We start from the raw sequence: 24,425 nt of genomic DNA on the forward strand, positions 1-24,425 counted from the left end.
AGTTGTCTATCTGTCATTAATAATTTTAAAAAGTTGATATTTTAATTTTGGTCTGCTAAGCCTATTTAATTAAAATTTGACATGAAATAATAATTTTCAGCTCTCTATTTTGTTTTCAGTCATCACAGTTTGAATATTAAACAAATATTACTACTTTTATCTCCCTGAGTGAGCATAAAACATACTACTTATGGTTTCAATAACCAAATTCAATGAGCACCAAAAAAATTTGATGTAACTATTAACTTTGAAATTTTATTGAAATAGAAGTGTGCCTTGAGTAGCATTCAAAGCATTTAATTGTTGCAATAAAAAACTTCAAGGTAAATTGAAATGATGGACAACATGGGTCCAAAGCAACACTGGCTTGAGGGAATAGAGTAATGTTTGAGAACACAATTGTTAAGGACGAGATTGGGCGTTTATATTATTTTAAGAAAGATACAGTCTAATGGAGTTTAATTCTCAAATGTTTAATATTATCAAAATATTATATGTTGGCCGGGCGCGGTGGCTCAAGCCTGTAATCCCAGCACTTTGGGAGGCTGAGACGGGCGGATCACAAGGTCAGGAGATCGAGACCATCCTGACTAACACGGTGAAACCCCGTCTCTACTAAAAAATACAAAAAACTAGCCGGGCGAGGTGGCGGGTGCCTGTAGTCCCAGCTACTCGGGAGGCTGAGGCAGGAGAATGGCGTAAGCCTGGGAGGCGGAGCTTGCAGTGAGCTGAGATCTGGCCACTGCACTCCAGCCTGGGCGACAGAGCGAGACTCCGTCTCAAAAAAAAAAAAAAAAAAAATATTATATGTTATATGATCATTACAGAAAATTAAGAACATCAGAAGCAAAATAGTTAAAGTCCACCTAAACCCAATTAGAAGTGAATACTATTAATCTTGATTTGCATGTTTCTAATATTATTATCAAATTAATAAACAGCTTTCAGATGTTCTGCTTCTCCCTGTTACTAGATCAGGATAATGTCATTTATGTACAGGCATCTCCTACTTACTTGATTCAGCATTGATCAATAAATATTTTAGACTTCCATTCAAAACACCTCCATTTTTCTTTTGCCCATCATATTCTTTTTATTCAGTGCTGCCTTTTTTCAAATACCCACCACTTTGTCAAACAAATTCCAACATTAGGTTGGATAGAGTTGGTATCAAAGTAGTAATACACATTGCCATTATTTAAGGCCTAATCCTCAAAGCGTTGACCCTGAAAATTATTTGTAAGAATAGAAAAATACTGTTGCTTACACACGAAAGACTGGAATTAACCAATGTAACCATCACAAGGTGATTGAGCAAATGAATAGATGGAAAATATTGTAGAAACTTTACTGCAGTTCATCAACCATTGTGGTCATTAGTCCATAGGAAAATACAGTGTCTTCTTTTCCATCTGCTAAGTCTCACATCCAAGTAACAGTGAATAGACTTTATGAGAATATGAAGTGAGATAAAAATAATTTTTGGCTTTTCAATGTATCTTATTTGATCTAAGAGGTATTTCCCCGACTTTGATGCAATCATTATTGTCACAAAATTTGACTTTATTAAAGACCACTTTAAGGATCTTTGCAGCTGACAGCAGTGACATTTTTTTCTCCTACAAAGTTTCAACTGACAGTCTTATTGTCTCTGACTTTCGCAAATTAATGACATAATTAGTCACCAATGCTTTGGCTGTTCAATAGGGATTTAGTAAGTAGTGAGTCATATGTTGGGGAACACTTCAGCAAACAAAATGTTAGCAGAGAAAGATGTATGAATCAGCTAGGAAGAAACAGTATTCTATCACTGAGGATCTTTCTAATGTTAGATATCACAGAAAAATGTTCATATAGATTACATATGAGTGAGCCAAAATCTCAAGGAACTAAAAAGCTTAGTATAATTATAACTCCTTGCCATGATTTAACTTAAAATTTCTTTACTTATTTAATAGTGCTATAAACAAGTACAATCTCTGTTAAAGGAACTAAGGAGAGTGTTCATATTGAATCAGAACATGTAGAATAAATAATTGTGGAGCTTACACATGTAAAATATCATTAACTAAACTAAAATAAAATGAGAAGGCATAAACTTAACCAGAAATGTTTAAAACCTATATATATAAAAACCAGAAAACACTCCTGAATGACACAAATTTGTACTTCAGCATAGGGGAAAAAAAATAGCATGCTCTTGAAAAAGTCTCAAACTCATAAATGTATCAGTTCTTTAAATAAACTTACACCTTTTATGTTATAACAAAACAATATTTTCTAGAATTTATTTTTCTGGATTTAGAGAAGTAGATAATTTACTTGGAGGAATAAAGAAGCAAGAGTAGCTAGAAATATCCTAAAAAATCAATGGAGTGTGGAGTCAGTACAAAATATCAAGCAATTCTTAAAACTTCTATGATTAAAATGACTGTGTAAATTCAGATAGATTAAGATCATATAGAAAATCAGGACATTGACAGATATGCAAATGTGGTATATAATGAAAACATTTCAGATCAAGGAGGGGACAATGTTAACTGGAAAAGGATATTAAAAACTCAATGAACTCAACAAAACAATAAGAAGCAACCCACAGACAAATAACTGGACTGTATTAAAAAGAAAAGATTTTAGACACTTCAAAAATAAAATATTCAAATAACCAATAAACTTATTAAAAGGTTTTAACTTATATTAGTTATCTGAAAAACTAATTCAAACCACAATGAGATGTAATTACCTGTCATTCAGAACCTTGAATTTGAAAAATATTTTGGAAGTCTAAGTTGAAGAGAAAATGCAAAATACAGGTGAGAATGTTGACTAATTACAACATTCATAAATTAATGTTATTTGCATAACTGAGTTCAAATAATTTGGATAAAGATATGTATTAGGCCCCAAAATTCTACTTGTAAAGATGGTGTCTCCAGAAACGCATGCACATATCTAGCTAAAAACATGTGTACTGGCCGGGTGCGGTGGCTCACGCCTGTAATCCCAGCACTTTGGGAGGCCAAGACGGGCAGATCACGAGGTCAGGAGATCGAGACCATCCTGGCTAACATGGTGAAACCCCATCTCTACTAAAATACAAAAAAAATTAGCCGGGCGTGGTGGTGGGCGCCTGTAGTCCCAGCTACTCGGGAGGCTGAGGCAGGAGAATGGCGTGAACCCGGGAGGCGGAGTTTGCAGTGAGCCGAGATAGCACCACTGCACTCCAGCCTGGGCAACAGAGTGAGACACTGTCTCAAAAAAAAAAAAAAAAAAAGTGTACTAGAATGTTTATGAAAACACTTTTCAGAACAACACCAAAATAACCCCAAACTATGGGGAAAAAATAAACTAAAATACTTATAAAGAGTACAGCAGACAAATACATTGTAATATGATCACCTAATAAAATATTAAAGAGAAATAAACGTAAATAGTTTCATTTGCAAGTCATATAATCAATTAATCTCACAAACATAATATTAAACAAAAAATATGGCTTGAAACACTACACACACTATTTGATTCCTTACTGGTGAAAGTTAAAATAGCGTTATGTTAGGAGGGATGGATGGAAATCAGGTGTGTGACTATTACATTTTCTTATTCTGGATGATCATAGTATTTTAAAATTCATTAAGCTTTAAACCTATATGCATTTACCTATGTGTATACAATACTTTAATAGAAGATTCAAATCAATAAGAAAATATAAAACTGTCTGATGGAAAAATAGCTTGAGAAAATGAACAGGTATAGCAGAAAAGAAGGGCTACATATAGTTTAAAAATTTGAAGAGATGTTTAATCCCTTTGCAAATAAAAATACATACGCATTTAAATAGAAAGGACATTTTCATGTTCCACAATTAAAATTATTAAAAATATGATGATATACAATGATGGTAATATGGGAGAAAGGAAACATCCCAGGCAATTTAGCTAAACTTTTCTGAGAAAGATTTAGACAATATGCCATTAAGTTTTAATGTGAACAAATGGGCAATTTCCTCACATAAATAAATAGAAAAACACTCTGGTTTTCAAAATTTAATCTGAAAATACCTGAGCCCCTGATAATTTTCTAAAACTGGAATTTCCCTGTGGTCATTGGGTTTTAGAGACATAATTTTCACTGTGATGGTCATAATTTTAAAAAGTTGCATCACCCATTTTTAGTTTGTATATATTGTACTAACTTATCACATATCTATCTATGCAACAGTGCCAAGTCTAATGAAAGTAAGGGGAAGAGGAATTCAGCCAAAGTACCAACCCCTGTTATCCATTACTTGAGAAAGGAACTTCTTTATGTGCTCAAAAGAGGAGTTTTTTTAAATGTCTTTGTTTCCAGAGAGGCATATGCATGCACACACACACACACACACACATTTACATTATATTTATATGTGTGTGTATAATATATACATGTATTTATTTAGTATACATGTATTATCCAGGTCCTATATAGGAACACACACATGCACACACAGACTCACATTTTGATTTAAACACTCTTTCACATAATTTTGGTGACAAACGTATACAATAAATGAGAATAAGTTTCCAAAAAGCTATTCAAAAGTATAATTTGTAAATAAAATATATGTTTATATGACAACAAATGATTTTTTATAAATAATATGTTCTGCATTATCAATCTGCCACTGGTTTTTATTAAATAAAAAAACAGAATATAAGTTTGTATGCTCTTAAAATACATATAACATTTGTAAGAATAGTTTTTTATGTAAAAATAATTATAGTTCACTACCTTAAAAATAGACATAGCCAGGTGGGTCGCTCATGCCTGTAATCCCAGCACTTTGGTAGTCTGAGGCACACAGATCACTTAAGGCCAGGAGTTCAAGACCAGTCTGGCCAACATAGCGAAACTCCATCTCTATTAAAAATACAAAAATTAGCTGGGCATGGTGGCACGTACCTTGTAATCCCAGCTACTCGGGAAGCTGTGGCAGAAAGATTGCTGGAACCCGGGAGGTGGAGTCTGCAGTGAGACAAGATCATGACACTGCACTCCAACTGGGTAACAGAGCGAGACTCTGTCTCAAAAAAAAAGAAAAAGAAAAAAAATAGACACAGATGAAGGGAGTCTTTGATTATGCAACTAGATTAGATTATGTGGGTATTTATTTAAATAAATGATCCACAGAATATGCTACTTTCGATTTATAGTTTTCTTCTCCTTCACAGCTGTGGACTGGGAAAATATTTCTTATTATTTCTGCTGCAGAGTAGCAAAAAACTATGAGCCAGAAGGAAGACCACTGCAACAAGCAAAATTTCTGAGTAATCATAAAATGAAGAACTATTTCCTGTTGGGATTCATTGTGAAGAATTTGATTTTAAATTCTTGGTGTTGGCATTTTATTTTTAAAATTTAGCTTTCTTGCCTATTCTGAAATTGTCAAAAATTCAGAAAAACAAACATGATTATTTGCTTGCTGATCAGTGGAGACCTAATGATTTTTAGGCTGTGAGACTACAGAAATAAATAAATAAATAAATAAATAAAAGTTGATACTTCCTTCTATTGAGGGAAATTGAGCATTTTTCTCATAATCCTAAATCACCAGGTCAAGGGATATATGTAATAGTTGAGTGTTGACATTTTATTAATTTTTATAGTTAATTAGAGCTGTAAAGTTGAAACAAATGGGCCAATGCAATATCCCATAAAATATTTTAAAAACACAAAAAAAGAAATATCACTAAAATTTAAACATTTAAAAAAAATTTTCAAACTCACCACATTAACTGAGTGAGATGAAAAAAATATATAAACTTCCTCTGGGGCAGAAAAACCATTTGGCAATTTTCAAGATAGAATTATAATAAAAATATCTCACCCCAATAGAATACAAAGAAGCATCCTTAAGCAAATAGAAGGCATCTACGGAAATATCACACTGAAGTTTGAACTAATAAATTAATCATTTAAGATCCAGAACAAGATATATTGTCCTCTTTCCCTATTGTTCTCTCTACTATATGGGAGGAATTAACCAGTGAGACAAATCAAAGAAATAAGTAAAACATACATCGTTAAGAAATGAAAAATACGGCCGGGCGCGGTGGCTCAAGCCTGTAATCCCAGCACTTTGGGAGGCCGAGACGGGCGGATCACAAGGGCAGGAGATCGAGACCATCCTGGCTAACACAGTGAAACCCCGTCTCTACTAAAAAATAAATAAATAAACTAGCCGGGTGAGGTGGCGGGCGCCTGTAGTCCCATCTACTCGGAGGGCTGAGGCAGGAGAATGGCGTAAACCCAGGAGGTGGAGCTTGCAGTGAGCTGAGATCCGGCCACTGCACTCCAGCCTGGGCGACAGAGCTAGACCTTGTCTCAAGAAAAAAAAAAAAAAAGAAATGAAAATTACAATTCTAAATTTTTAAACAACTCCATTACCTATACATAAAATTCTAGTGACTGTAAAAGTCAACTGCTGGAATAAACTAGTAATTTTAGCACATCATAGAAAAAATTAAGTCAACCCATTAACTTATTTCTATATATTTCCAATGAGTAATTAATGATAAAAATCAAATCCATGTAAAATACTAAGAAAAATAAAATATGTGGATATGATTTTAACAAATTACATGCAAGATCTCTCTAAATGGGAAACTAGCAAAAATGTTGGGAGATGTGTGAAAGTTCTAAATAAATGGAGTCACATATAGTAATTGATGGTTTTGATGTGTGTCCCTGCCCAAATCTGATATAATATAATCTCCAGTGTTAGAGGTGAGGACTGGTAGGAGGTGATTGGATCATGGGGTGGATTTCTTATGATGGTTTAGCATCATCCCTCTTCGTATTGTTCTCACAATAATGAGTGAGTGAGTTCTCATGAGATCTGGTCATTTAAAAGTGTGTAGCACCTTCCCCTTTCACTTTCTTGCTGTTCTGGCCCTGTGACATGCCTGTCCCCCTTTGCTTTCTGCCATGATCGTAAGTTTCCTGAGTCCTCCCAAAAGCTAAGTAGATGCCAGCATCATCCTTCCTGTATAGCCTACAGAACCGTGGGCCAATTACACCTCCTTTCTTCATAAATTATTGAGTCTTCTGTATTTCTCCATAACAATGCCAGAACACACTAATACAATAATCATGGCTTGAAATTTCAGTGAATTTTAGTGTGTGTAAAAGATTTTGTTTTTTCCAAATTAAGCATTCTAGAAATCCTCACTGTAATCACAAAAGATATGTTTATATAAATTGACAAAAATGTACATTACATCTATAGAGCAAAAAACAAATGATAAAAGGCTGAAAAAAAAAAGTTGGAATATTCACACTTCCTAAAACCATGGAATAATTTAAAGCTATAGTTATCAAGAGAATGTGTTATTAGTATATAGATAAACAAATAGAGTAATGGAATAGAATAGTGTTCCCAAATAGATCCATGCTTATATGAATAATATAATATCAAAGATACTGCAGTTATTCAAAGGGGAAAGATAATTTTATTTAACAAAGTGTGCAAAACTACGAGATAAATGTGAAGGAAACAAACCTCAAGTCCTTCCTCACAACCAAAGCATGAATGAGTTCAAAATTAAATGAGTCCAAAATACATTATGAATCAATATGTGAAAGTGAAAGCATAGGCTTCAAATATAAAGTACGGAAAATGTCTTAGTAAACTACATGAGAGCATTTCTCTTTTTATCCAAACTATGTGAAGAAATTTATTTTTATTCAGAAAGCAATAATTATATAATAATAAATTATAGAAATGTATATATTTATACTGTAATGTTTATTTTTAATTACACAATTATATATACTATTTATTAAGAATAAAAGCAATAATAAGTAAATATATTGTACAACATAGAAACGAGATAATAAAAACTAACAGATGCTACACGAAAATGATATGATAGCAAATAAGCAAATGAAAAATTTCTTTATATCCTTAGTAATGAAAAATAAAATGAGATAATTATACACGTCTACTAGAAAAGCTACTATTTTAAAAATTGTGTTACCAATATTGGGCATAGATGTCAAGAAACCAGAATCTAGAGTTTGTATACATTGACGGTGGAAGTGTAACACAGTACAACTACTTTGGATAACTAAATCTACTTTACATGTACCAATTCTATCCCTAGGCATTTATCCTAGGGGAGAGAAAAGCATATGTCTATAAAAAGGCTTGCACAAGTACCTTTATTCATTATTGTCAAAAACAGAAACCACACAATTGTCCATCAAGAGCGGCATTCTCAAGTTCAGCACTATTAGCTGTTGAAGTGGTTTAATTCTTTGTTGTGGGGAGCTATCCTTGGTGGAACACTGGCCTGTGCCCACTCTATCCCCTCCTTTACAAACCTCTAATAACCAAAAATGTCCCCAAATATTGGAAATGTCCCCTGGCAGGTAAAATGTCCCTGATTTGAGAACCTCTGGTCAAGAGTTTAGTAAATAAATTATAGTGGTATGTCTATGAAATGAAATAATATGTAACAATAGAAAACAATGTGCTAGTTAAACATGCAACAAATTCTTGAATCTCAAAAATATTAAGCTTAAGGAAAAAAGACAAAAAGAATTCATACTCTGTGATTCCACTGATATATAATTGCAGAAAATAAAAACTAGTATATGGTAATAAAACCAGATTAATATTGAATTGATGATGTGCTGAAAGTCGAAAGAAGAGGCATGATATCTCTTTATAGAGTGATAGTTTTACAAGTGTATACAAACGTTGACGTTTAAAAATTTCACACCTCAAAAATGTGCAGTATACCAGATGTTAATTATATCTCATAAAGCTATTAAAATTTAATCTCAAAATTTTAGCTTTATTGCATTTTAGGGCATTATCCAATTTTGAATCTAATCCAATTATCATAGCTTAATGCAGTATTATGAAAATAATGCCTATAAAGATCCAGTTCCTCAAACACCCTTGGAACAAATTTTGTCATCTATATTAGTTACCTTGGGCTGCTATAATAAAATACCACAAGCTAGTGTCTTTAAGCAACAGAAATTTCTTCTCTCCCATTTGCGGAGGTCGAAAGTCTGAAAACAAGGTGTCTGCAGGACCAACCTCTCCTCTGGATGCTCTAGGTGAGAATCTTTTCCATGCCTTTCTCTTAGCTTCTGGTGTTACCATCAGAACTTCAGATGGTCTATTAATATTAATACATCAATCCTTTTCAGTCTCAGCTTCTGTCTTCGCATGGCCCGCTCCACGTCCTGTCTGTTTCTCTTCCCTCTTCTTATAAAGATAAGCCATGTTATTGTAAGCCCCATCTAAAGACATCATTTTAGCTTGATTACATCTGCAAAGACTTTGTGTCCAAATAAGGTCTCATTTACCTTATGTGTATAACTAGGGGTTAGGGCTTGAACATATGAGTTTGGGTAGGGGAGCACAATTCAGGCCATGACATTCATTGTTTCAGTCATTCATGAGTTAAGGGTGCTTTGATATTATTACATTTGAATGAGAGTGGTTTATAAAATTGCACTTTGTCATGTAGTTCGTTCCACTCTGATGCTTAAAGGGAGTCGCCTGCCTCAGCCAATTAAACTATGTTGTCTCTGCAGTGCATTTTATCACAAGAACATGACTTTTAAGCACAAGAACACCTTGTATTCCACACTAAAAACAGAGAAATGGAATCTACCTTCACTGCTTCCCTATTTCTCTCCGTCTTTCCTGACTTGGTATTTTGTTGTTGCTGTTGTTTCCGGTTGTCGGTCAATTTTTGTTTCTATTCTTATTTTGCTGAGAATTCTTATAAATCAGTGCTGGATTTTGTCAAATTATTCTTCTGCATCTCTACAGATGATCATTTTATGTTTTTATTTCTTCGATAATTTGGTGAATGGGATTGATTAATTTTTAAATAATAAATATCCTTGCATTTAAGATAATATTTTTCACTATTAATGTTATCTCTGAAATGAAAGCTAAAACTAGTCAATGGATATAAGAGGTGCATGATTTTTAAAATTGTATAAAAATAGATATAAAAATACAAAGAAATATAAATAATTTTAAAACTATGTAAAAATGTAAATGTCAAATTGATAGAGCATTAAATGAAGCTTACAATATTAAATACAATCTTTAGAAACTCTCTTGCAGTGTAGAAAAAAAATAGAACTGAAAACAAAGCAGAAGAAATCACAGATATAAAATTAAAGAGGATGGAATTAAGCACCTGAATTCCCACATCTAAAGCGAAAATCTAAGAATTTAAATATCATTCAAATACAGACTAAAATACAATATAAAAGAAAATTTCCTGAGCTAATTTTTAAAATACTGCTTAATTTGTAGATCAAAATGCAGACTAATTTTCTGACTATATTACTACAAAAACTTACTACAAATATTTTATAATATATTAACTAAAATTATAAGAAAAACATTTGCAATAAACACATAAGATTAATATTTTCATTTCTGAAGTATAAAATGTCTGGATAGACTTGAGCTTGTTTCTTTAGTTTTATATGTGAAGACAGGAAAAATTCTGTTTTGTTTTGAAAAATATTTTGAACTAAAAATGCTGTATTCCACATTTGTTAGGAATGGAAGTCTTTAAAATATGAAGTGTTTCCAACTGAAGAAAAATAGTGCAAATGAACTTAATCTGAATAAGTTTAATCAAAATTATATGTTGAAAACATAAAATAGTTGTGTGTACTATCAGTGACTACTAACCCAACAATATAAAATTAAGTAAAAATATTATTACCATATTAAATACAAATTAAAATTAATTATAAAAGTTAAGATCTATGATTAAAGTATTAAAACAAAATGAGACTATATTCACAAATTTAAAAGTAAATTTGTGAATGACATATTTTTTGAAATAATAAACTCTTTGGCATATTTTGTATTTTTTATTATAAATGAAAATTATTTATTTGAAATATTTAAAGAAACAAAATATTTGCAGCTCTATTTTATTGAGAAAGTAATTACAAAACAAAAACAAGGAGTGTTTGTAATTACAAAAGAATATATTAATAATGTTATTTAAAAGAACAAAACCAGAAGAACTTTATATTCTTTCTAACAATAAATGCAAACCATCTAATTTTCTGAAAAGGGGTGGAAATCAATATTTAACAAGGAAGATATTATTCTTAAACTGTAATATGTACATTGCCTAAAAATAAAAACATAGTTGAAGATATATTGTGAAAAACAAAAAATGAAGAACTGATAATGGGCAAAGCAAACTCATAATATATTGTACTAATTATAAATCAGTGTATTCACAAAACCTGAGTCCTCAATTATTATTGGCTGTTATTGGCATATTAATGATAGAATATTAAATATAGAATATAATAAAACAATTCAAAATAAAAAAGAGAAAGTAATAGACATGAATAGAGACAAAATGAAGCTTTTCAATATTAAAAGCCTTTCTAAATTGCTTGTGTTTTTCTAGTGACCTGTTTCGCTATGCAGTGTAGGGGCAGGTGTCTAGATTTTAGCTGCAGATAAACACAAATATTGTTTTCCAGATCTCAGAGTGATCAGTTACATAAAAATAGGCCATAAACCATATATTTCATTCTTATGGTTGACAAACCTCTAATTCACCTGAAAATATAAAAAAGAAAGAAGACAGAAGTGACAGTGGTTGGAAGTCAAGGATAAGATGAAGTTGGCAAAAATAAACTTTCTTCTTTTGGGCAGCAATGCATAATAATAATAATAAAATAAACTAAATTCAGTTCATTTCCATAAACTAGGACTTATTTAGAAACTTTAAGAAAGTCTTTGAAGAATTTCAATTAAGGAGTAAATAGGGGCCAATTTATTTCATAGTGTGGACTCTCAAGACAATATACAGCAGTGCTTCTCAAAGTTAAACAGTATATGAATGACCTCGAAATGTTATGAAGATGCAGATTTAATAGGACTGGGGAGGAGTCTGAGATTCTCAATTTCTAATGAATTAAATTGCAAAGAAGAGGAGAAAATAAGGTTATTACTTCATATACTTTCACAAACACAGGGTAATCGAATAATTGTTTAAAGTATTGCTCTGATAAGAATTAAATTACATATTTCATAGGAAACATTTTCTTACATTTGGATTTAATCTATTATAATAATAATAGACCCTTGGCTTTATATAACTCTATATTCCAAACAGCTAGAAACTTTTGGATAGCAATTGTTCACCATTTAATAACATTTTTCCAAGATATCTAATGCACCCAAGGACAAAATAGCTGCCTTCCAGTGATTTCCAATTTATACAATTTTCAGGCAATTTGCCCATACAATGACAGATTATAGTTACGTTCTTGCCAGTTTCCGAACAGCTAAGTCAATTGTTTTCAATCTTTTTTCTTCAGCAACCCCATCTCTTAAAGTACTTCAGAGTAGTTCCTGAAAGGATTCCTCTTTAGTTAAATAGCTATACAGCTCTCCCATCATCCAAAGTAATCATTGGAGAGATAGCAATATTTTTCTTTACATTAGGTCAAATTCCATTGCTTCCTTCATCTTGTAATCTAATCAGAAACAGCACTATAGATCCAATAATTGAGTTTAGAGTTTCAGAGTATTTGGGGTCACAGAACGTCTATGTCTATTTTGTAAAAATTATTGCATATTACTGAAGTAGCTAGTCAAACACTGCAGTCTGCTTAAAGTATCAAAATAGAAATGCTGAATGCTGTGTCTGCACAGAGTTAACTTAAGCAAAGAATCTGCCAGGCTCTTAAGTCTATTAATGCAAATTCCTGAATACAGTTGACCCCCACTATGGGTGGATTTAACCAACCATGAATCAAGCATATTTGTTAAAAGAAATACCAAAAGTAATTTTTAAAAAGAAATCCAACAATAAAACAATGCAAATAAAAAACAATACAGTATAACAATTATGGGTATAGCATTTACATTGTATTCAGTATTCTTAATATAAATAATCTAGAGATGGTATAAAGTTTACAGGAGGATGTGTATAAGTTATATGCAAATACTAGGCCATTTTATATAAGAAACTTGAGCATCTCTGGCTTTCGGTGTGAAGGGATGATGATGGGAGGATTGGTGGTGGTCCTGGAACAAATACCCAGCAGGTACCAAGGGGGACTGTAGACCCCAAAGCTGTTTAGGAATGAGTCATAGTAGCAGGATTGTGGTAGGAATGCTCCCACAGAAAACACCAACCACCTGTTGATTTTTGAATCCGCTCCTCTCAGGCGTGCCTTCAAATGCTATAACCTGGAGATTCAACTCATTTTCATGCTGCTAAGTAGGAATAGGTGATTCAATTCCCCAAGAAAGTGAGAGAGGTCCCTTAAATATAGATTTACATTAAAGTTAATGGTGTCGAATGCTAGTCATTTTCTTTTTGCTCGACGGTATCCTCTCAGAAAAACCTTTTATCATACTTCTAATTCATTTACCAGATATGTAGAATAATCAAATTGTCTATCAATGTGTTTTTCAAATATTTTGTGAAGTGGCTAGGGTGACAACCTGTTCGAACATACATTCGTATTTAAATACAAATGTATTTTGGTTGAGTGATTACTCAAGGTCACTGAGGAATCCACAAGGTTAAACTCGTGACTCTAGAACCATTGTTATATAGAGATACGTAGATACCTGCTTTAATATTATAGGCTTAGCAAAATATTTAATACATAAGGTCTTAGTAAAACAACACACATGTTATTTAATTTTGTTTTTTTATTTCTTCTGAACATAAATTCCTGAGGACAAGGGCCTTTTTTCACAGTTCATTTTTGGATTCCAACACCTAGCCAGGTCTTTGCAAAGAGCACTGAATTTGAAATAAATTTCTCAGTTAGTGATTTGAATCATATAAAATATTTAGTAAATTTGAAAACAGTAACTGTGTAAAGTGATTAAAACAAACATACGAGACAGTAATAATCCCCTGCCCTTTGTCTTCTTCCTTTATATCCATTTAATTCCTATTCTTGTCTATCTCCCCTGTCCCACACAGGAAATGTGGTTAGCCCATGGACTGCAAAGATGGTTCTCATACAATATTGTTCTGATGGATAATGAGACTCTTTGAAAGTAGAACATAAACAGATAAAACAAAAACAAACAGAAAATAACCCAGAAACCTAAACTCAGCTTCAGTTAAAGCAGAAAATATCTGTCCAACCCAAACCAGGCATACTCAACTTCCTCTTCCTCTGTAAGAAGCCCGACCCTACTTCAGTCTGGAACCACCTGGTCTTCAGATTTACCTGGTGCTCACCAGCTAAAGAAATCCTTTATGACCTTTATTCAGTCAAGTAAATTGTTTCCTTTTGGCAACTTGCATGTTATTTTTTTAGGTTTTCATTTATTTATTTTTTTATATTCAAAGTCATATTTTCTTCCTTTTATTCACTTTGCAGGTCTTTCTCACTTTAATTTTTTTTTTTGCCTTGTTTTGCATTTGTTTACTTTAACTTTTTTTTTTTTAACTTATCTCGCTTATTTTGGAAATTATTCACATTATCAGTTTTCTTTTGCTAGGCAATTTTGATATTCTAATAACCATTATTAACATAAAATATAAAGTTTATTAACACCAAGCCCAAACAATACAAAGTCTTACGGCTCTTTAATTGCGATTATTTAATATTTGCTACTAAATTGTTCATTATTTATATTTACATTGTTTTTCTTATTCCCACAAATCACATATTGTTGGTGTGTATGTTAAATAAAATTGTGATTGCTTATATATTTTTTTCACGTCCTTTCTCCTTCTAATATTTTGGAATTACTTCCAGTTAATTATCCTTTATTCTATAGTATATACTTTAGAAGTTACTACTCTTGCTAGTAAACCCTCACGTTTTGGATTGTCTGAAAATGTCTCTATTTTGATGTGTTCTTGAATTCTAAATCTAATTGACATAAAATTCTAGATGTGCTGTTATCATTTCTTAACCCTTCAAAGATACTCCACAATTTTCTGACTTTCGATATTTTTGTTGGTAAAAATGGTGATTGTTAATTGGCTTGCATATTCTATTTTGGATATTCCATTGTTTCCTTATAATTTGTTTATTTTTATAATTTGTTTATTCATATTTACAATGGATACATATAAAATACCAATGGCATGAGGAGAATTAGAATAGAAATAAATACAAGGATAATTCTTATATTTCCTTCATGACAACTTAAAAATATTAGTGCAGGTGGGTACATAAAATTTAGGGATTTGAATTATTACCTAATACAATTTTGGTCATAACATCACTAAAAGATTGTAAACATCTGCTGGAAAACCCATGGGGAAAAAATGCAAGTGGAACTGGTGTCATAGAAACACACTTTCTAATGGGAAGCTCAAGTGGTGAAATATAAATTGGAACCACTACAAAATTTAGGTCTATGAAAATACTTCCCCAAATACAGTCTTCTTGTTGGATAGGAGGTTTTACTGTGATATATTATTTCTGACAGCCTCATTTTTTTTTTTTCTTTAGCAAACAAGTAGAATTAAGTGAATTAACTATCATATCTAACCTATAAGTACAAATTACTTTCCCTTGAATTTACATAACTGATAATTCCATATCCTTATATGTGTTTCAATCTGAGATTAACTCAGAGGAAAAAAAGGTGAAATTTTGTTTCCCATGTGACACCTTTATTTCCTTGTTAAGTTTTCAAAAATTTTTTAAAAATATTTTTGTCTTCTTTTGAGAAGTGTCTGTTCATATCCTTAACCCACTTTTTGAGGGAGACATTTATGCAGCCAATGGACATGAAAAAATGCTCATCATCACTGACCATCAGAGAAATGCAAATCAAAACCACAATGAGATACCATCTTACACCAGTTAGAATGGCGATCATTAAAAAGTCAGGAAACAACAGGTGCTGGAGAGGATGTGGAGAAATAGGAACACTTTTACACTGTTGGTGGGACTGTAAACTAGTTCAACCACTGTAGAAGACAGTGTGGCGATTCCTCAAGGATCTAGAACTAGAAATACCATTTGACCCAGCTATCCCATTACTGGGTATATAATATACCCAAAGGATTATAAATCATGCTGCTATAAAGACACATGCACATGTATGTTTATTGTGGCACTGTTCACAATAGCAAAGACTTGGAACCAACCCAAATGTCCATCACTGATAGACTGGATTAAGAAAACATGGCACATATACACCATGGAATACTATGCAGCCATAAAAAAGGATGAGTTCATGTCCTTTGTTGGGACATGGATGAAACTGGAAACCATCATTCTGAGCAAACTATCGCAAGGACAGAACACCAAACACTGTGTGTTCTCACTTATAGGTGGGAATTGAACAATGAGTACACTTGGACACAGGGTGGGGAACATCACACACCAGGGCCTGTTGTGGGGAAGGAGGAGGAGGGAGGGATAGCATTAGGAGATATACCTAATATAAATGACGAGTTAATGAATGCAGCACACCAATATGGCACATGTATACATATGTAACAAACCTGTACGTTGTGCACATGTACTCTAGAACTTAAAGTATAATAAAAAAGAAAAAAATTATTTTTGCCTTTCATAATTTATTCAACAAGTATCTATTGAGTTACTGTTAGGTGTTGGGAACACAAGACCTAAAACTCCTGACAAATATATTCTATTTAGAAAGTCAATTTGTACATTAATAAATGCATATATAATACCAGACAGATGGTAATGCTAACCAGTTTGACTTTGACGCACAGCACGCAGAAGGTAAATGCCCCTGGAAAAAGAATGTAGTTGGAAAAAATATTCTGAGGTAAAATTATGCAATATTGGCATGAATAATTATAGTGACACATATTTTTGTCACATATTTTTGTGCTATGCCATTGGTAGAAAAAGAGTCATAGTTGAAAAAATATTGCAGTCACAAGATGTCAGTGGAAATGAAGGCAAGGATATCTTTTGGTCAATTTTCTTGAAAATATTGGCTTTTTCAACAGTGCAGTTTATTGAAAATGTAGTCCCAGTTCTTAGCAATTATTTATATACTGATGGACTTATATCCAGGGTCTTCTTGAATAAAAAAAAAAAATCAAAAATGATTTTATACATTTAAAATATTTTAAAATTGTGATACATACGATTCTTGCCCTCTCTCTGTCATATTTTTCCAATTTTTTGTCTGTCTTTTTTTTTCTTGCCTTTTCTTCCCTGTCCTTTCCTTTTCTTTTCTTTTCTTTTTGTTTTCTTTTTCTGATCTTGCTTTGAGTTTCTTTTCTTTCTTTCTTTCCTCAGGCACATTCTTAATCCAAATGAATTCATTGGAGGTGATATTTTTATGCATAATATACACAGCAAATTTCTAGGGCATCTCATTTTTTACAAATCTTTGTAAGAAAAGGCTATTAACCCAATGACATTGTTACAATGTTTTCTAAATTTCAATGATTCTCAGTTTCTTGCAGCTATTACATTACAAAGTATACCTCAGTAAAAATTTAGTCAGTCACAGGGTTGATGTTGCTGATTGCTCACTTGCTCAAGCCAGAAGCTTAGAATACATGCTTGGTTCTTCACTTTCCTGTGGGTTTATGTCAAATCAATTTCAAATCTATTGATCTTATCCTCTGAATAACATACAGCATGACTACTTTTTTCTCTCTCTCTCTGGTACTGTCACATTAATTCAAAAGAAAAAGACTGATGATTCCTAACATCCTGGCTTCAGTAATTGGGAATGATGACATCACTACTGAAATGAGAAAACTTGGTGATAGTAACCAATATCTGAGGAAAATCAGTCTCCAGAAATATTCTCCCTACTTCCATTTCCCATATCCCTTATTCATTTTTTTCCCAGCAGATTCTACTGTAGTGGCAATTTGGCCATATTTCTTCTCTTCTTAAAATTATTAAATGGATCTCCATGTGACATAGAATACAATCAAACTCTTTATCTCAACCTACAAGGCCATGTGTAATTTGTCTATTTTTATCTTTTAATTTTCTCAAATCACTAGCTCATTATGGCAAGAAAAACTGCTCTTAATTCCTCAAAATGTTCTAGGCTTACACAGATTCAGGAATGGTGCATACGCTTTTGAAGTCTTTTCTCCATCTTCTTTTTAGTAACCTCTTCTTATAATTCAAGGTTCTGTTTAAATGACACTCCCTCACAGAAGTCTTCCCTATTCTACATGGATCCTCACTACTTATTTTCTGAGGCTCTTTTTGTTGTTGCTTTCCTGTGAAACACTTTTCACAACTGGAGATAATTTTATTGATGTGTGTGTTTATTTTCTCATCTATGTTCAATACAGTGGGGTCATTTCTGCCTCCTCATAATTGTATGTTTGATGCCAACATAGTGACTAGTAGGGAGAAGATATTCAATAAATATTTTCTAATGAATGGATAATTTTTTTAACAGATTACTGGCTATATTTTTGACAGCATACCTTAGTTACAATTTACTCCAGATTGTATCCTTCTGAAACTATTATTTTAAGTACAGTTTGAAGTATTTCTGCTTTTATTATTTTTCTTGTAAGAAAGTATCTTCATAAATTACTCAACATATAGTTGTATAAAGATGACTTCCAGTTTTGTCTTAGAAAATTACGCAGAAAAATTTATCTTATACATCAAAATAAATAAATTTTAACTTACAATGTGAATTTTTATGGTAATTTAAGAAGCTTTTTAATGAGTTTCAACACAATGAAAAATAATTAACTAGCTCTTTTTATCTCTTTTGGATTTTAATGTTTTCTGCAAATAACACTTTCTCCAGATGTCCAATCTCCTATCCATTCTGTACAGTTTTCTTTTTCTATTTTGTTCAAACTCATCTCTACACAAACATACATTTTAGCTACATTTCAGGGAGATGGCCCTGTGTGTGGACAATATCATATTGTTGGACCACAGCCATGAATATGCTTCTGAGGATATTGCCAATTTCTTTTGCTAAGCATTACCTTGGTCTTAGTAATTTTTCTACTTATGCAGGATAAAAAGTGAAAATGCCAAGTCAACTGTACAATTAAAAGTGCTTAAGAAACAGACATTTAGATATCTAAATGTTAACTTTATTAGAAATAGATTTTTAGTCATAATAATTAGTGATCACAATCCATATGCATGCTAAAACTGAAGAACAGAAGTTAGGTAAAAGTGAAATCTGCATATCTATGACATTGTTTAAAAGTTGTAGAAGACAATTAACTTCTATTCATCCTTCTGATAATAGTTCAAATAAAACTTTCTCTGAGAAGCCTAACCTGAATCCCTTTGCTGAATTTAGTGACCCAGCTATTAGCTCTGCCTTTTCTTGTTATAATCTTTGTAACAAGTTTTTAAAACGGATAATCTTGATAGAGTACAAATCAAATATATCTACATCTTTCTCCAATCGTTGCCTTCAACCGACAACTCAAAGGTTTCTTTATTTTAAGCTCTTTGGTATTAAATTCTAATCTGACCTAAAATCATTTGTTCGTGAAAACTGATTTGATCACCTTTGAACTACTGAGAGTTTTATTCTCCAAATACACTTAGGATATATAACACAAATACATATATGTATATATATTTGGCATGCCAATCCAAATTTATTAAACTACTGATGCTAAGTTATACAAAATTGTACCACTTTAATTAAGGCTTTTAGTTTACATTTGGCCACCTCAAAGTAGTTGTAACATTAGGTTGGTTAATTTAAATACTGTGGCTCCCTGTTGGATAGATACACAATCTTTACATCCAAACATTAATGCATACAAAGCAACAAGGCATTGTTAAATAAAACAGCAACAGTTACTGCAAATTAGGCCTTGTGACCAATTACATTTGATTAAAATTACTTCCCGCATTCACATCCACAGTACTTGTTCACCATTTAACATCTCAACCAAAACATTACACATGTGAAACAATCACTAACAGGCAAAAATACTAAACCTGTATATTTGATATTGCAAATACACTTATGCATGAGCAAGCAAGGGGTTTACAATGAGAATCTACAGCTGTAGAAGCCTGAAAATGATTTACAAAAATTGTTAAATCATTAAAAAATTGTTTGAAAATATACAATTCTTGTTGTACACCCCCAGTGTACACACAACTATGTGTATGTAAACAAAAAAAAAGGAAACATATAATAAGAGATTTGAAAAGTCTGGACATTTCCTTCCCAACAGATATTAAAAGCAACGTCTTTAAGACATTATACTGAATGAACTATCATATTTTAAAAACAAGATCACTGTTTCCATAGGTTTTTTAAAAATTACAAAACCTATATAGCTGTGTTAATCAAAGCGCTTATTTTGTACAATAATAATGACCCTGAATTTCTTAAAAAAAAAATTACAATAAGCTACAAGTATCAAAGAAGCAAAGTTATCTGGAGTAGTCTATATAGGAGTTCTTTGGACTTTCTTTTATTATGCTAAAAATAGTGGTGCTTTTAGGATTTACATTATTGTACCCCTCAATATAAAGTATGGGGCATGTTAAAGTCTACAGTACACCATTTTCATACACGTACAACATTGGTGGATGAAGAATGTCTCTTAGCAGTAATACTGGATGTAGCCTCTGGTTTTACCAGCTGCATACTCTAGGACTATTACATAAGTAAAAATCTCTCCTGTGATACTGGAAAGTGATTAGAATGTGCAAACTGATATAGTAGCTTTCATCTGCCTCTTAAAGGGTACCACCACAGGAAAGTCCATTTAAGATGTTGGTAGGTTTAACAAAGTTGGAATGCTGGCACTGTTGAATTGGGCAAGAGTTCTTCAGACCTGTCTCAGAGCTACAATGCATTTAGTATATTAAAGCAGCTGACATGATGACTTTTTGCAAGCCTTCCCAGGCACTGGAGGTTTTCTGTTAATTTACCACACTAGGTCATAAAAGATCTCATTAACATTTCTTTTTGATTTTGCAGAAGATTCTAAGAATGCACAGTTGTTCCATTGTCTTGCTAGATTTTGACCTTGTTCCTTCCCTACAACTCTTTCATCTTCCAAGTCACACTTATTACCAACAAGAATCATTGGAACATCATCAATGTCTTTAACTCGAAGAATGTGTTCTCTCTCAGGTCTTGTAAATCGTTAAATGTGGACTGTGCTGTGATGGAATAAACTAATGCAAATCCTTGTCCATTTTTCACGTACAAATCCCTCATTGCTGTAAGTTGTTCCCTTCCTGCAGTGTCCAAGATTTCAAGCATACACTGTTGTGCATCTGCTTCAACTTGCTTTCTATAAGAATCTTCTATCGTAGGATCATATTTTTCTACACAAATTCCTTGAACAAATTGTACAGTCAAAGCAGACTTTCCAACGCCTCCTGAGGCAAGAACGACTAGCTTATACTCACGCATGATGCAAGCTTGTCAAAACCTAGTACCTCTCACACTGTCACCGGGTACCCGCAGCCAGCGTCGCCCCGCGCTCCCTTGGGGTCGCTACTCTCGGTGCCACGGCAGTCCTGCTGCTGCTGCTGCCGCTCCGGCTGGTTTACACGCCTGACTCTGGGTGAGGTTTGGTGATGTCCCAGAAATACATATTTTATCATGAGTTCTATCCCAAACTCTATGAGTGTTTCTGAGTATATGATCTGTTATAAATTCCAGTCTCAGGAGTTTCAGGTAACAACTGTTGGGTTTGAACAGTGCATATATGTGAAAACATTGTACTCTTTATTTTTAAATATAAAAAAATACATATTCATCTGATTTTGTTATTAAAGGTATGATCTCTTAAAAAGCCAGGTTTCTTTACATTCCATCAATTAAATTAGAAGTAACTTCCATCAAGTGGTAAGCTGGTGGAGGCCAGGGACAATTTTTTATTCTTCAATGCCTCTGTGAACATTGTCCAGTATTTGGCACAAAGTAACTGTCTGCAATATGGCTAAGTTAACAAAAAGAAGGAAGGAAAGAAGGAAGCAAGGAGGGAAGGAAGCAAGGAGAGAGGGAAGGAAAGAAGGAAGGGGAGAAGGAAGGAAGGAAGGAAGGAAGGAAGGGAAGGAGGGAGGGGAGGGAGAGAGGAAGGGAGGAAGGGAAGGAGGGAGAGAGGGAGGAATGATAAACAGATTTGACTCAATTTAATACATGAACTTTAGAATATGACTATACAATATACATATTAATATTACATATGAATATTACATTCATATATATTCACATTATACAAAAATTTAGACATTGTATATTATATATATAATATGTGTGTAAGTACACTGCAGTATTATTGTATCTAGAAAAGAGAATTTGAAATATGTGAGGTTGCTAAGATTTCATATAAGTATGTAATCTATTAAATACCAAAATATTTTCTTTTGAATAATTTTAAAATAATGTCCTGTACTAAGATCACAGAACAACTCAACAGGAGTCTTTATTGATTTTCCTTATTTTTATTATGAAGATTTTTCAGACATAATGAAAATTTAAAATAATATTTCACACAAGATTAATATAATATCCACCTATATTTAGTAATTGCTAACATATTACCATATATTACTCATTTCACTCTCTAAATATCTCTTTAGATAGTAGAGTCATGGATATTTGAATATTTTGGCCCAAAACTTTTCAGCATGAAATTCCAATAAATTAGGGCACTCTCCCACAGTGCCAATGGGTAAGATTTATTTTTTACTGCTGGACTGAAATAGCTCTATAATTATCTCCCAGAACATCTGAAAGTCTGGTACTGATCCTTGGCCAAAATGAGGGCAAGATTAAATACAGGTTGTTTAAAGTTTGAAACTCCTGTGGCTGGTTTGAGTATTGATGACTTACACCTGGTATAACCAGGCATGCAGCCTAATGAAAGGTTCACCTGGAAATTTGGGAGACTTTCCTTCTAAGTCAAAATTCCTCGCAAAATCTTGATGGATTGTATTCCAGAGATGAAGTATGTCCTATCCAAACACACATACTAAACACATCACACAACACACACACACACACATCCTTGCAACCTTGGATAGAAGCACCTGAAATGTTTGCCGGAGCCTCTGGTGCTTGCCTGCCCTTGCTTTCTTTTACTCCATCATCCTCTGCTACTTATGTGCAAATGCTCTACAGAGTCTTATGAGTCTTTTCAGTAGCCCAAACCGTGAAAACACTAACAATAATCATTTTAACAACTATGAAAATTAATACTAATTCCATAATATTATATAATGGCTTCTCTATATCCAACTTTTCCTACTTGTTCACAATTCTCTCATATATTTCTAAAAAATAGTACCTCATCAATTTCATATTTTATATTTGTTTGGTAAGTCATCATATCATTTTATCTTTTTATCTATAACAATCTCACCACTTTTTAAACCAATATTGACTTTTGGAAGTTCAGGTCGGTTATTATTGCATAGAATGTTCTACATCCTGTATTTGTTTGATAACTTCCTGCTGGTGTGGAGTAACTTGCCATGTGTTCCTGTATTTCTTGCACACTGGATATTAGGCTTAGAGGTATAACCACCTTTAGGTTAAACATTTGTATGGAATACTTTTCAAGTGGTGTATTATTTATCACACATCAGAAGGTACATGCCAAGTTGTCCCATTATTTCTGATACTAAATTACATTTGTGGTTCAAGTTTTTGCACTTCTAATTTTCTTTTGTAATTTATAAGTAACTCTAGGATGATGCTTTGTTGGTCATGTTATAATCTGGTGCTGATTCCCTACATTTTTGAAGTCACTAGGTCTACCACCTAATTATGCCAACTAAATTAAAATTAAAATGAAATTAACTGGTTTGATAGAGTAGCATTTTTAGTCAGAGCTCTTTCGATTGCCAACGCTTCTAACCAAAAGACCTTTAGGCTAAATGAGGTGTAACTGGAAGATACTGGAGATATCAAGATTCAAAGGGTGCTCTCTAGGAAGTGGAACAGCTCAAGGGACCTGGCAACTTGAACCAGGGATAGGACTCCATAGTGACTAAGGCTTCACTTCTCACCTCTGCTTCCATATGAGTGCGATGTTATTTTCTGCATGACAGATACGTTTATTTTTCACCATTAAAAAGTAGGAAACTCACTCATAACCAAAGTTGGAGGAGACAGTTATTTTTTTTTCCCCAGTTTGCCTGTTAAAACCATAAGGAATGATTAACCTGCCATGGTGCTTGATGTGGCCCAGGGATGTGCTCAGACTCAGTCATGTAGGGGCAGGTTGTATTAACATTAGTTCAAACTTGGAACCATGGCATGTCTTAGAAATAATGGCTTATATTAGAAACTGGACATAAAATTGTTGTTAGCAAGAAAGTTACCTCAATTTGAGTCTACTAGAAGTTTCAGAGTGCCATTTCACATGGCCACAAAGTTCAAAAGTTCAAAAAGAGACAAAAGTTTGACCAAGAAATCAGTGATTTTTTAAAAAAGACAAATT

At 32.8% G+C, this 24,425-nt stretch overlaps 1 pseudogene across 1 annotated transcript; it reads right to left on the bottom strand.

Annotated features, from left to right (window-relative positions):
• Positions 1-20,192: 20,192 nt before the first annotated feature.
• On the bottom strand, positions 20,193-21,552 carry LOC105505590 (annotated as a pseudogene). Its single transcript, XR_001000776.1, has one exon. The product of XR_001000776.1 is annotated as a ras-related protein Rap-1b pseudogene (transcript).
• Positions 21,553-24,425: the final 2,873 nt, after the last annotated feature.

This window comes from Colobus angolensis, unplaced genomic scaffold, assembly GCF_000951035.1.
Source record: "Colobus angolensis palliatus isolate OR3802 unplaced genomic scaffold, Cang.pa_1.0 Scaffold127, whole genome shotgun sequence".
In the NCBI taxonomy this organism is placed as follows: Eukaryota; Metazoa; Chordata; class Mammalia; order Primates; family Cercopithecidae; genus Colobus; species Colobus angolensis.